We start from the raw sequence: 14875 nt of genomic DNA, 5'->3' as shown, positions 1-14875 counted from the left end.
CGCGCCTCCCACGCCCGCGCAGCAGCCTCCTCATTGGTCCGGCCCCCGCCAACCAGCGGGCGCCTTGTTCGCCCGCCCCCTCGAAGCCTAACCAATGGGGTCGAGGGCCCCTGGTTTGCTCCCAAGCCCGTGGGCGGTGCGGGCAGTTGGCTGGTGAAGGGGATGGTGGGAGTGCCTCCCTCTGTCAAGCCTCTGGGCCCGCCTCCTCCTGTCCCGCCTCCCCTTACCGGTTAGAGTCACAGCTCTGAGCCTCCGTTTCCCATGTACACAGGGGGTCGAGGGCGTCGGGGAGTGAGGGCGCCAGGCTCCAGGGGTGGTGAGGATGAAACGTCAAGATGGAGGCGCTGGATGCCTAGCACGCGCCGAAAGCATTTGCCAGCCTCCCTTCCACGGCAAGCCTTACGACCCAACAGTAGAATGGGCACAGGAGTCCCGCAGTCAGTGATCAGGGGTCGGCCAGAGAGCAAAGGGATCGTATTTTCGTTCTGTAAGGTCTCTGTCTCAACTGCTCCATCAAATGTGGCTCAGCAGACGTTATTGGCAGGCGGGTTTGCCGGATAGACTTGGGGTTGGCCTCGCTCCATCAGCCCTTCGCCCTCTCTGAGGCAAATTCAAAGAAGAGGAAATCGCCAGTAACACCCCAAAACATGCTCCCCACCGCTGATCCTGGAGATGTAAACTAAAACCACGAATCGGGTTTCACACAGTAGGTTGACAACCTTCAAAGAGCTTAACCATTCCGAGGGTGGGAGAGATTAGGAGCAAACCCCTGTGGCGGTGGTGCAAGAGACGCATTTGGGAGGTAATTTGGCAGAATCCATTGAAAGCCTCGTAGTGCTGGCACGGACTCTGTGCCTGGCACTCTTCTAAGCGCTGGGCGTAAATAATAATGCATCCGCGTGACACGCCTTTAACTATAGTACCAACTATTACTGGCCTCTTACCGGTGAAGAAACAGGCACTGAGAGGTTCGGCCACTGGCCCAAGGTCATTCGGCTCGTGGGGATCAGCGGCAGGATTGAAACCAATCAATCTGACTCCAGAGTCCTTGCTTTTAGCCCAAGATCTTTAAAAGGAAGGAAAAAAGAATCTATTTCCTCTATGCTCCTGCAAGTGCTCTGCTTGGTACTTCTTCCGGAGACACGCTGGTACCTGTAGTGTACAAGAACACATGCACAAGGGTGTTGGTGATGGGAAAAACTGGGAACACTCCAAATTCCCGTCAGTAAGGAAATGGATGAATGCAACGTGGCTTAGCATCCAGTAGCATAAAGCGTGGCAGTCCAACGGAATGCATCAGGCCATTCTCACAGCTTTCGAAAGCATCCGCCTGACTTCAAACTGCAAGTTGCAGAACGATGGCTTTGGATTCACATTTGTAAGTTAAATCACTTGCGTGCGTGGGCACACGCACACACACCAGTCAATCCTATGTAATATATGAGAATTCATTTAAGTATATGTACAAGTATGTTTCAAAGTTTTGAAGGACGCACAACCAAGGCCTACCAGTTGTGATGGCGGTGGGTGTGGATAGCCAGGTGTCTCTCAATTTTTCTTGGAACTGTCAGTTCTCAGTTCCCCTGAGCTGAGCAGTACTGATGTCTGGGGAGTGGTGCCTCCCTTGGTTTCTATACGGCCCATGGGTGTTAGAATTTCCCTTGTCTGCCACCCCACTCCTACTCTGACACCGCTCCATTCCTCCCATACCTTCCTTCTGCTCCTTCCCGTTCATACTCCTCTGTCTTCAGTCACCTCTCTCTCCTGCATCCTGCTCTGGCTGACGTCCTGGAGAGTCCTGGGGTGTCTGAAACCCTCTTGCCTGTGGAACTCAAAGGCCCAGTTTTCTGGGTCTGCACCTGAGAAGCTGGCCATGCTGGAGAAGTTTCAGAGCAGGGGAGATTGGGTGCACTGTAAATCTGCAATCCTCCTCCTCGAGCCTGCCCCCGATGGTGCCTGCCCGTTTGTGGATACCGCCCGCTTCCACTTCTCCCAGTGACTTTTTAAGTCACGGTGTGCTATTTCAAATATGTTAAAATGGATAAGGAAGGATATAGCAAAATCTCCTGCATCCACCAGCACCCTAGGAAACATTACCAGTGGATTCAGTGGAAGCCTCCGTCTTCCCTCTCACCATTTCCATTCCCTTCCTCCCTCCCCCAGAGAGAGACTCCCAGAACTTCTTCTCACCTTCTCCACTCTCTTCGTCCCTGTGGCTCTCCTACCTCCTCTTCCCCTGCATCCCATACGTCTCCAATGATGTCACTAATCTCTGCTTTAGCCCCCTATGCTCACCAGGATCCAATACTGGTTTTGACTTACTCTCTTGGCCTGGGGTGGGAGCCAGTGTCAGAGGTTCCTCTTGGCTTTCCCCACCGGGATAGCTCTTACCCCACAGAGCAGTGACCCAATGTGGAAGTCATTGCTCCAACTGCCAAGTGTATCACTTATCATTATCAGCTTGGGGACTGGAGAAATGACCGCTATTTTGGTCCAGGGACCCCTTCAGCTCACTGTGAACCGGTCTCCATTCCCAGCTCCTTTTAATGTCAGGGCCTCAGAAGCCCCATTGTAATGAGGCCCCATCACGACACTTTGGGCCTCCTGGATCAATGTCAGCTCAGATGCTGTGTCCAGTAGTAGTAGAAGTGTCTGGGTCTTTTTCTAGCCTCAGGGTACAGTCACCTGAGAAATGGCAGTCATTCTCTTTAGGGACGGTCATAACCCACTGCCTTGTTTCTGGATCCTTCCTCCTCAGGACTCATCCACCTCTTCAGTGGGGCCAGTCTCTGAATTGGCTCAGGACCAGGAACTGAGCAGGAGACTGTGGCTTTGTAGCGGAATGATGGCCCTCCTTCTCTTGCATTCTTGCCTTTTGCTGGCTGTAGTTGCCCCTAGGGAGCCATGCTGTCTGCGCCATCTTCTCAGCTTTCTGCCGGTCAAGCAGGCACTCTTGACTGCCCCTATGACCTTGCTGGTCGTTACTGGAAATGTGGTCTGCTGGCATCTCTTGGTTAAGAGCTGCCCTCTGCCCTCTATTATGTCAGAATTCGTTGGCTCCCATGGGTGGTAATGAGCCCAGGTCGGGACCACTTTCCTTCCATCATTGGCATTGGCCTGCAGAGGGGAGCAACCAGCAAACTTCTAGTGATGCTGGGGCCCCTCTCACCAGAACACTCCTGATGGCTTTGGTGAGTGATGTGTCCTCTCAGCCCTACAGTGGGACATAACCATGAGGCCATGTGACTGGCCTCACCTTTTCTGTCCGTTCTAGCATCACTCAACCTTTTTGTTCCTTCCTCTGCCATCTGCCAATCCAAGGCAGGCATTTCCACTTCTCTCCTTATGGGCCATCACTTTCTCAAAGTTTCAAAGGGCCAGTCTGGCAGTGAATTTCCTCCATCTCCTGGAGTCCTTGCCCGTGTGTTAAATCCCATGGCATGAGAAAGCGCCTCCGCTCAGTAAAACTTGCTTATCCACTCTTATATTCCTGTCCACTTGATCCAGCACCCTCAAAATCCAATCCCAGGGATACTGCCCTGCTCCTGCCAGTCCAGGCTTGTTATTTCTTGGTGTATAATTTCTTTTTCCCCTTATCAGGCTCGGCCTATCCAAGTGAGTTTATGGAGAAGAGATGAGGGTTTCCCTGGGAGAGGCGTCTGTCACTTTGTGGGGGAGCAGACTCTGTAGCATCTACCAGCACAGGGCATGTGTTAGCTCTTGCTAGGGGAGGAAGGGCCACCCTGCAAGCTTTGAGGCCTCAGGACGTTTGGATCCGATAAGCCAACGTTTGGAGACATCCATGCCAATATACCCGGCCTACATTTCAGAGTCTGAAGTTTTTCCAAAAAGGGCCCTGACCTTCCCATAACAGGCCTGTGTTTGTCAAGGATGTGTACGTGTCTGGAGTTCTGCACTTATTGTTATCACATAATCTGTGAGCTACTCAGCTGTCTCTGCAGGAGGCGAGGGCATTTTGTAAGCCACCAAGAAAACCCCATCAATCTTACACTTGGCCCTTAACTGTTTGGTAATGTCCCTTAGTTTCTCATTATGTCTTTGCAGGGCGCCAGTATAACAGTGATGAACAGCCGCCTCTGCCCTCCCTATAGACATAGTGCCCTCCCTACCATTCAAAGGCCTGAATCATCTCACAGGCCACAAGTAAGACCCTCCACTGGGTTATTTTTCAACGTACGTATGGATAAAACCTTAAGGAATCAGGAGGTAACCTTGTGCTAGAGATTATCCATGCCCCACATAACACTCAAAATGGTACGCTCTTTGTCATTTGGGCAGTGAGTGAGCTGGTCCATAAACCCCATCTTATAGCTAACTTCTCAGACCACTCCTGGTACCACTTTTGTTAGTTTGGGCTCTCCAAAAATACGGACACCAAGGTATGATTGGACATGAACGAACATGATGGGAGAATGGCATGTGAAGGATAAAGGAGAAGGAGCAGGAATGAGTCTTCTTCTTCAGGGTGCGATGCGGGTCTGACGTCTGTAAGAGAGACGTGGGGGAAAGGAGGGTCAGATAAGAAGAATCTCTGATGCAGTTTCGTTCTAACAGTAAACTTTCGTTCAGTTTAGTTTGGTTTGTTCAGGCTCATGTGGAGTCCCCAACCTACAGCTGCCATTTAGAGGAGTCCCTGTCCTGAAGCAGTATGCCCCTGCCATGCTCAGTCACTGGCTGGGAGCTACCCAGAGGATGTGGGATCTTGGCACAAACAATGGTGGTGCCAGAGAAGTGGCAGCTGGCACTTGCCAATCTACTATGTTCCCTGCAGTGGATCGGAGGGGCATGTTTCTATGGCCACCACAAGGAAGCAGAAGTCAAAGATGACTAACATTTCCGTTTTGAGTGACTTTGTGGTGGGGAGCATAAGGACACAGGAAGTAAAAGAAAGATTGGGAGGGAAATGATGGGATTTTGGATACATTAAGGTTGTGTTTCTTATAGGACATGCAGGTGGAATTAGCCAGAATGCACTTAGAAATTTGGTTCTGGAACACCAGTGAGGGGTCAAAGCTGGAGAGAGATACAGATATGGGAGTCATTCATTCCCTCAGTAAACTTTCATAGCAGTGTTTTTTCAAACGTCACCATAACCTTAGGAGTTCCTTGCATGGAAGCTCCAATTCCTTTCCCTTCACCCCTCAGAAGTAACCTCTATCCTTTGTCTTCATCATTCCCTTCCTTTTCTTTAGTTATTTTCTACATAGGTTCATATTCCTAACAACGTTGGTTTTGCTGCATCCTTTGGTCTTTATGTAAATGGAATCATCTGTGTTGTTTCTGATTTCTCCCGTGCGATACTGTGTAACTGAGATTCATCCCTGTTGTCGCATGTGGCAGGCAATTGTTCATTTTCATTGCTGTACACTGTTCCACCAAATGAATATACAGTAGACTCTCATTATCATGATAGTTATTTGCAGTCCATAAAGTTGCCATGAACACTGAATTAGGCAATCCTGAAACATTGCTCCTAAGGGAAATATAATTTCAAGTTCCTACCATCCGCTGGTCACAACATTTTCATCGACTGATCACTGCGTAATCATGTTTCATGTGTGTTTCTGTCTAAAGACTCTATTTAATAGAAATATTATTGCTTCATTAACATTGACCTCACAGCCAACAGCATTATAAATCATGCCTGAACAAGGTTTATGTAACACACATATTTTCTTGAGTGCACGTCATAGTCATTTTGCACTCAAGAACACTAGACAATACTTCAGCACTAAGCTTGGAGGCCATCTTTAAGTATGAAATCAGCAACAAAGAAGCACAAAAATGCAAACTATGTGGCACCAAATAAATCATGAAAAGGACACTTGCTTGCAGTCTGAGACTGAAAGCAGAAGGCAGAGAGTCACCTTGTTGGACCTCTGTTGGGAACATATTCCACCAACTCAAATTTTTCACAGCTCTCTCGAATGAGGAGGAAAGCACTCTGGTACTGATTTGTGGTTAAAAATGAATTTTAGCAAATAGGGGAATTTGCAAGTATGGAATCTACAAATAACAAGAATCCACTGTATCTCAACCTATGTATCCATTCTACTGTCAATGGGTAATTTGGGTTGTTTCCATTTGGGCAGATATTATTCATAGTGCTACTATAAACATTCTGGCGCATGTTTCCTGGTGCCCACGTACAAGAGCCTTCCAGGGCAGAGCTTTCCAACTTTGGACCTGGGACTTTGAGGCCTTCATCTCCAGAGACAGCCAGACAGCAGCCCCTGGACCGCTTGGTTCTGGCCCTGAACAACTTTGTCCTCTGACTCCTGTATGCCATACAATCATCATTTTCTGTGTGAGCCATAGAATAAAATGGCTGGGAAGCTGTGTTCCAGTGCTCATACTTAGGACTAAAATTGTCATCTCATAGGGAAAGAAGATTTCCAACATTACTAGATCATGCCAGAGTTTTTACAATGCGGTCATGCTAATTTCTACTCCTATCAACAGTGTTTAACTGTTCCACATCCTCATCAACATTTGATATTAACAAAGTACAAAATTGTTGTCAATCTTGTGATAGTGAAATGGTGTCTCATTGTAGATTTAATTTGCAATTTCTTGATTAGTAATAATATTAGTAATCATATTGAGCAGCTTTTCATATGCTTGGCCGTGGGGATTGTCTTGTCTATGAGGTGTTCATTTAGTGTCTTTTGCCCATTTTCCACTTGGGTTGTTTGCATATTTATTTGTGGAAGTTCTTTATGTATTCTATACTTTAATCCTCTGATGATTTCATGTTACGTAAATATCTTCTAGTTTTTAGCTTGCCTTCACTCTTTTTATCATACCTTTTAATGAACAAAAGCACTTCTTTTTAATTTTTCACAGCACTTTATTATGAAAAATTCCATACAAGAAGATCACGGGACTTCCCTGGTGGCACAGTGGTTAAGAATCTGCCTGCCAATGTAGAGGACACGGGTTCGATCCCCGGTCCCAGAAGATCCCATATGCCACGGAGCCACTAAGCCTGTGCGGCACAGCTACTGGAGCCTGTGCTCTAGAGCCTGCGTGCCACAACTGCTGACGCCTGCGTGCCTAGAGCCCATGCTCCACAACAAGAGAAGCCACTGCAATGAGAAGCCCGCGCACCACAACGAAGAGTAGCCCCTGCTAACCGCAAGTAGAGAAAGCCCGCGCGCAGCAACAGAGTCCCAGCGCAGCCAAAAAAATAAATAAATAAATAAATAAAAATTTAAAAGAAAGAAGAAGATCACAAGATGATCCGGGGAAGTTGAGGGGGTACTTGCTGATCATGGACCACCTTCGCTCTCACCTGATGACCTTGCTTCCCATTTCACTGAGAGTATACAGGCAATCAGAAACAAACTTCCCTCATTCATAAATATTTTTCTCTAGTTTGGATCATTCCTATCAGCATACAAGTATGTTGTCGTTTCTCCCAATTAAAGAAAACCTTCATTTGATTCCAATTTCCCTTCAAGCTACACCATTTTTCTCTGCTCCCCTTCACATAAAAACTCCTTAAGAGTCGATGTATACTTGCTGTCTCAAATTCCTCTCTTCTCATTCACTCTTTCTCTCCTTTCCACTTAACAATTCTCTATTGAGGGCTTACAAGGTACTGTTCTAACACATGGTGCTGTTCTAACACATGGTGCTACATCACTGAGAAAAACTGATGACGTTCCTTCCCTCAAGAGCTTACATTTCTGTCATAGGCCTATTGGCAATATTTTCTCAGTCTTCCACTATGTCCATTCCTTTGTTGTTGGAAATCACTTTCCTGGACCCAGGTTCAATCTTTATTGGTTGCCTAGAGTGTTGCTCCTAGAACACTGCTTTACCAAACCCCTAAGTGGGATCTTCTGCTTCCTAGAACTAATGTCTTCATTGTTCTTGGTTTACCACAGTGTTTTGATGGGACTCATTCTCCGGGTACCATGGGTGATAATTTCTTTTAAGACTTTGCATGAACAAATATTACCTTTAATATTACTTTTAATTTCATGCTTATTTGATAGCTGATATATAATTTCAGGCTGAAAAGCTTTCTGACTTTCAATGTCACTTTTGAGAATGCTGGTACTATTTTGCATGCCATTATGATTCCCAAGCCTTTATGTATGACACATTTAATTTTTTTACTTACATATATTTTGATTTATTACATCGTAAAATTAACTTTTTTGTTTTCAGTACCATGAGTTTTAACACATGGACAGGTTTGTGTAACTATCACCACAATGAGGATACAAAACAGTTCCATCAGCCCCCAAATCTCCCTCATTCTGCTGCTTTGTAGTCAAACCATCTCCCCCATCCCAAACCTCGGATAACTGGTGATCTGTTTCCCATCCCTATAGTTTTACCTTTTCCAAATATTATACAAACACAATCACACAGTATGTAACATTTTGAGACTGGCTTCTTTCATTTAGTATAATGCATTCGCGATTCATCCAAGTTGTTGCATGTATCAAGAGTTCCTTCCTTTGTACTGTTAAAAATGTTTCATTTATAGATGTATGGTTTTATTCGATCATCTCTTGAATAACATCTTGATTGCTTTCAGTTTGGGGTGACTATGAATAGGGTTTCTATTAACATTCATGTTAACATTCTATTGACATCCATAGTGTGCACTGGGAAGCGAGTTCCTGTGATGGCTGTCTCCAGCCTGTAGTTAGCTTCACTCTCTCCAGAGTGTCTGCAGGGACACATGACCTGGAATGACTGTCTCTACTGGTCAGAGGCAGGTCCAAGGTCTAAGCTAGCTCCGTTTCCTCGAAGTGCACACACACTCATTGGTAATGGCCTCAGCTCAGTGGGGAGCAGTGCCGGAGCAAGAGGGGCTAGAACATAAGCCTGGTACAGGCTGGGTGGGGCACTGGGTACATTCTAGGAATCCAGCCAGAGGCCTGGGAAGCAATCAAGCCCACCTTCACCAGGGAGGGGTTTGAGGGGAAGGATTAAGTCCCACGAACATTCTTTTCTGAACCTGAGGTCTGTGACTGTCCCATCCCACCTGTGGTCTGTCCACCTGAGCTCATGCCATGGACTCTGGAAGGGGGTCAGGGTGAGAATATGGGGGAAGGGTGGACCCAAGTGCTCCCCATTGTCCAGGTGCAGTCACTCCTTACTTCCCATCCTCACTGCGCCCATCCTGCCCCTATCCCGGGTAGCTCATGTTGGGTGGCCACATATATGGGTCCCCTGATTCTAAGATGAGCTACTCTGAGGAGCCACCCTTCCCAATCTCATTCCATCCACACCCACAGTAGTTGTCAGACATCATAGGATCACAGAGTAGGATCGAGAGCCACCTCCAGTGAATCCAATATTTCGAGCATCCCGACACCCTGTCGTGGGGTTTGGTGACTTCTGCATCATCCCCCTCCTATGTTTTGGGAATTTAACGACAACCCTTGAACAAAACAGATCCGACCCTTGCTTTTGCTCATTCAGTGCCTTACAGAACCTGGACCAGCCTCTACTCCCTTTTCTCGCTGAATCACATCTTTCTGCCTCAAGGGAGATTATCCCTGATTACTTTTATTCACACACAGGGACACACAGTCACCAACCTTGAATGGCCAATCGACCATCATACCCCCTTTTGTGTAGTAAAACACCGGTCTTTCGGGAAGGGTGTCAGGCAGAACCACCCTTGCCTCACTCAAACACAAATCTGTCCCTCTGAGTCTCAGGCTGGTACAGCCCTGGGTCCTGGCTGAGGGAAGGAAGTGCTCCCCAACCTCGAGTGAGGGGGAACTCGAACATGGAGTTCAGAATCAATCTCGTGTGTCCTAAAGAGGCAGTCTGGGAGATTGAGCTGGGACATGGAAATATCATTTTCAGGAAAATCTGTGTCATGGGGCTGGTGGAAGAGTATTTGACGGGGACCATGCAACAACACAGAGCGACTAACCACACTTGCCATAGAACCTGACGGGCCAATTTCCACTCAAGGGTGCACAGACGACCCGGCTGGAGGAGGGTGGTCAGCTGGCTACGGCAGGCAGGATGTGAATGCTTCCAGATTGGAGCTCTGGAAGGGGCTCATGAGTTCCTGCTGATGGGAAGGGTGAATGGCAGAGATGAATGGGAACCGCCAGACCCCAGAGGAGGAGGGGGCTTTGGAGAGAACTAGAAGAGGGCCTTCGGGGGAAACGGAGGACGTGCCAATGTGGCCAGGCAGAGCACACACAGGACCCAGACCTGTGGCACTCCGCTGGCTTGACTGCAGGGATGGTAGCAGAGGCTGGCCCAGAGTCCCGCCCACAGGATGCCAGAGATACCGTTCTGGAAAAGGCTCTGACGTGGAGCAGCGCCCCGCCCCGGCCCCCTTCCCCGACCCCAACCCCTACCCCTCCAGAGAGAAGGGAGAACACAGAATATGAGAGGTACTTTAATTGGAAACTGCTGTGAAACTGGGGCCGGGGCGGGGGCAAAACAAGGGGGAGAGGAAGCCCTAGCTGAGGCAGAACAGGAGGGAACGAGCTTGGCCACAGCTCCAGGGCCCCAAAGGTACCAGCTGCTCCTCTTGCAGGAAGACGCTGGGCTCAACCTGTGAAACAGCAGAGTCAGGGAAGAGCCTCAAGTCAGGGCCAGCCCCCAGCCCTGCTCAACAGCCAGGACTGTGGGAAGGGGTACGGTGTGTGTAACACTCACTTCAAAGGGTCTGCATCTTGTCAGCCAGGTACTGCATGGCGGCTGCAACAGGGACAGGCATTAGCAGGTGCTCCAGACACAGGGATATAGAAGCCTGTCCCCCATCCCCGTGAGGAACCGCCCAGCCCTGAAACCTGAAACCCCTCCAGACCCCATGCAAAGAGCTCTGGGCCTCATCACTCCCCACCACCCAAATTGAATGTGGAACCGGTTCCTAAAGGGAAACAAAATGTGCCAGCAGCTCTCATGCTGTGGGCCGTGCCACAACCACTCAGAACTTGTCACACACACAAACAAACAATCCAACAAGAACCTTAGAAGCCACACCAAGCAGCAGTTCAAGGGAAAAATCAACGAGGCATCTCTAAAAGTCCTATCAGAAGGACATTCCCTAGGACTGGTCTGGTTGTCAAAGTGTGCATGCAGTCCAGACAGTACTTTGCTATTTGTACACACGCCCAGCTGTACATGCACAGCCAGCTCCAGGGCCAGGCCTGAGAGTTTCTCCTCCCCACAGGGATGATCATCCCTGCCAGGCCCACCGCACCTGCAGCCCACCCCCACCCCAGGTGCCCACCCGGGTTCTGCACTAAGACACCGCTCTCCGGCCCTGGTTCCTCATACCAAGTTGCTCCTTAAGTTCGTCTACTTCTCTCTTTAGCTCGAGACACTAGGCCAGCAGACAGAGGAGGAAGAGAAATGATTAGTATACTCTGGTCTCCTCTCTCCTCCAACTTCTCCTCTCCCCCGGGCCCTCCACCCCAAAGCCGGGTGGTTAGACTGGCAAGGGCTCCTCAGTGGAAAGGAGGTGGGCTCCCTCCGTGGGGTATGTGATGGGGGCAGGGGAGGGGTCGCCCACACATGTCAGCTGAACTTGGACCCAGATCCCACCCTCGAGTTTGGGCCTGCATTTCCAGAATGCAGAGGAAGCATTACCCAAAGACAGCAGGGCGTTCCCAGTGGCTGCTGCTGCGTTTCCGGTCTTGGGGGATGGTCAAGTGGCTCCCGGTCACCTGAGAGGGAAAGGACACACAATCCAGCTTCCCAGGCTCCCAGTGAGGCGGAAAGGGCCAAGCAGGCTCTAAAGTGAGGTGAGGCAGCACCATCCTCTGCTGGCAACCAGCCGCCCCTGCTCTCCCCAGCGGCCGGAACCTTGTCTCTGGGCCTGCCTCCCCTGTTCCCCGGGGGCAGCCATTTCACCATTGTGGTCCGCAAACAATGTGGCTCTGGATTCGACCCTCCCAGAGCTGCAGCCACAGCCAGCACGTGGGAGAGCAATGTGGCCGAACAGGACTTAACAGAAAAGGCTGTTCCCCTGCAAGTCTACACCCGGAGCAGCTGTTTGGGGCACTGCCACCGATCACCCCGGCCGCACAAACCCCACACAGAGGATGATGTGGCTCAAGGCCAGCCCTGCCAGCACCCCGTCTCCTGTGGGAGAAGCTGCCTGGGAGCAAGGCTGTGGCCCCAGCCGAGACAGAGGCAGAGGTTTCTGTCCTCAACCCCTCTTCCCTCCCCTCATATCAAACCCACGACACTCACCTGAGGGGGCAGGCCCCCTGGGCATGACTTCTCCCTGGTTCAGGGCCAAGGGTTCTGAGTTTCCTGGATCTTGAGGGCCTCGGGTGTTGACGTCGCCACTGCTGGCTTTTCTACGATGCATGCGCAGACAAGATGTCCCTGGCCTGTGAGTTAGCAGCTGAAACAAAATTTCTCACCGATTTGGACTAAGGAAGTGTGTGTGTGTGTGTGTGTGTGTGTGTGTGAGAGAGAGAGAGAGAGAGAGAGAGAGAGAGAGAGAGTGTGATTCGGGCCAGGGTGAGGCAGGGAATTGGGAAGGGAATTGAAAGGCTGATAACATTAGCACTTTCTCCCTCAGTCAGCCCCAGGGCAGCCGGCAGAGCTGATCTAGGGACAACAGTGGGACACTGAGAAAGCCCAGGCCCCCTGCAAGGAAGGTCTGGGGAACAGCTAGGAAGGAGGATTCAGGAAGCTGGTGAGTCTAAATACTGAGGCTTTCCGGGGAAGCTTTTAAGGGATCCTCCGAACCAATTCAGCTACCAGCCCTCCCTTCCATCCCAGCCCAAGTCTCTCAGAGGAGGCTGGAAAGAGGCCAAGGGTGGAGAACCGGGCCCAGGACACCCGACGTGCTACCTTAATGTTTGTCCCTAGGAAAAGGAGCCCGATCTGGCATCGTAATGACCCAGTGACCGAGGGGCACCCAATGCTGACCACTGAGGGGTGGACAGAGGCAGCATGGATGAAGACGTGTGCCCTGGGTGCTGTGGGGGGGGGGAAGAGTGGGGAGAGAGGAGGAGCATGGCCTACTCACTTGGCCCTTTGGGGCTGGGTCTCTATTTGGGTCCTTATCTTCTCCCGCCACCGCCTCAGACTCCCTTGCCCACCTGACCACGGATTTCTTCCCAGCGTCGCTGTGCTTGGACTGTTTGGTTCCCGGAAGGACCAAGGTATAACTCTTGGGTCTCCCAGGCTGCGGAATACCAGAGATTGGGGGGAAGGTGGCCGGTTCCACAGGAGTTGCCGAGATTCGCTGCCCCCGGGAACGGAAGGTTCCCCCCAGGGCAAGTTTGGATGCTCCCACGACGGATTTCTTCTCCTGGGCTTCGTTCTTCCTAGGAGTGACCCGCGGCAGGCCAACTGCAGCAGCAGCAGAAACAGAAGCAGCAGCAGCAGCAGCAGCTCCCGGGTAGCTGGGCTTGCTGCCCCCCTTCCCCCACAGCGCGCTCTGCATTTTCTTAAGGGAAGAGATGCCCTGCTCTCCCACGCCCTGCCTTTCCACAACCGAAGAGAGTCCTCGCGGAGCCGAGGACAGGGAAGAGCCTGTCACGTGAAGGAAATTCTCCCTGACTTGGAACTTCGAGTGTCTGGGAGTGTCCCCGGGATCCTCGGGTCTGCTGGGCTTGGCCTGGCCTCCTCTGGGGTAAGTGCTCACCGTCATCAGCTGTGTCTCACTGAATTCATCTGAGGACTCGGAGTCGGACAGCAGCCAGGCTAGGCCTTCCGCGGAGCGCCGCTGGCGGTCCGCATCCACGTTCAATCTACGCTTAGTGCCTCTCTTAGGGTTCCCCAAGGCCCGGCCTGCTTCAGGCCCACCGAGGTGGAGAGGGCCGGCTGGAGCCGTCGGCGCCTCCCCACAGCTCTGGCCGGGCGCTCCTCGACCGCCGGGACTCGCCTCGAGGCGCAGTGTCAACACGGTGGACTCTTTGAAGGCGGTGGAGCTCTCCGGGGACGGGTACCTGAGGACGCCCAGCACGTCCTGGTCGGTCAGCTGCTGCAGGTTGGCCTCCTCGGCCTCCTCAGACTCCTCGATCAGGTCCAGGAGGTCCCTCGCGTGGTCATCTGGGGAGGCAGGTCGGTCTTCGCGGCCCCACAGCACCGGCCCTCGCGCTTCCAGCATCTCCCGCTCAGACCGGAAGCCCTCGGGGTCTGGGTATCTGCGGACGCCCAGCATGTCCTGGTCGGTCAGCTGCTGCAGGTTGGCCTCCTCGGCCTCCTCAGGCTCCTCGATCAGGTCCAGGAGGTCCCTCGCGTGGTCATCTGGGGAGCCAGGTCCGCCTTCGCGGCCCCACAGCACCGGCCCTCGCGCTTCCAGCATCTCCCGCTTCGACTGGAGGCCCTCGGGGTCCAGGAAGCCGCCTCCGCCCTCGCCGCTCCGCGGCTCCCCAGGCTCAGGACCTGGGTCGGGTTCCCGCGGGACTGCGGGGCCGGCCGCGCGGACGCCGGCCCGCTCCCTGCCCTTTGGGCGGACACGCCTTCTCCACACATACACCTCATCCGGGGAGCTCATGTCGCGACCCGGGCGGCCCCGGAACCGGGGCGACGGTCGATGGCCCGAGTCGCGGTCGCGGTCACGGCGGGCTAGGCGGGCGGCGCTCAGAAGGCAGCGTCAGCCACCTCACGCGCCGCACGAGCTCGCCTCAAAAGAAAGGACGCGCCACTTTCAGCGCGCCTCCCACGCCCGCGCAGCAGCCTCCTCATTGGTCCGGCCCCCGCCAACCAGCGGGCGCCTTGTTCGCCCGCCCCCTCGAAGCCTAACCAATGGGGTCGAGGGCCCCTGGTTTGCTCCCAAGCCCGTGGGCGGTGCGGGCAGTTGGCTGGTGAAGGGGATGGTGGGAGTGCCTCCCTCTGTCAAGCCTCTGGGCCCGCCTCCTCCTGTCCCGCCTCCCCTTACCGGTTAGAG

General features: G+C 52.0%; 1 pseudogene; it reads right to left on the bottom strand.

The window, feature by feature from the left end:
* Nucleotides 1-12481: 12481 nt before the first annotated feature.
* LOC149744277 (uncharacterized protein CXorf49 homolog pseudogene) lies at nucleotides 12482-14482 on the bottom strand (annotated as a pseudogene).
* Nucleotides 14483-14875: the final 393 nt, after the last annotated feature.

This window comes from Delphinapterus leucas, chromosome X (assembly GCF_059928025.1).
Source record: "Delphinapterus leucas isolate spDelLeu-1000000601 "Yukka" chromosome X, BTC_Dleu_Yukka2, whole genome shotgun sequence".
NCBI lineage: Eukaryota > Metazoa > Chordata > Mammalia > Artiodactyla > Monodontidae > Delphinapterus > Delphinapterus leucas.
This window is presented reverse-complemented; position numbering and strand designations above follow the sequence as displayed.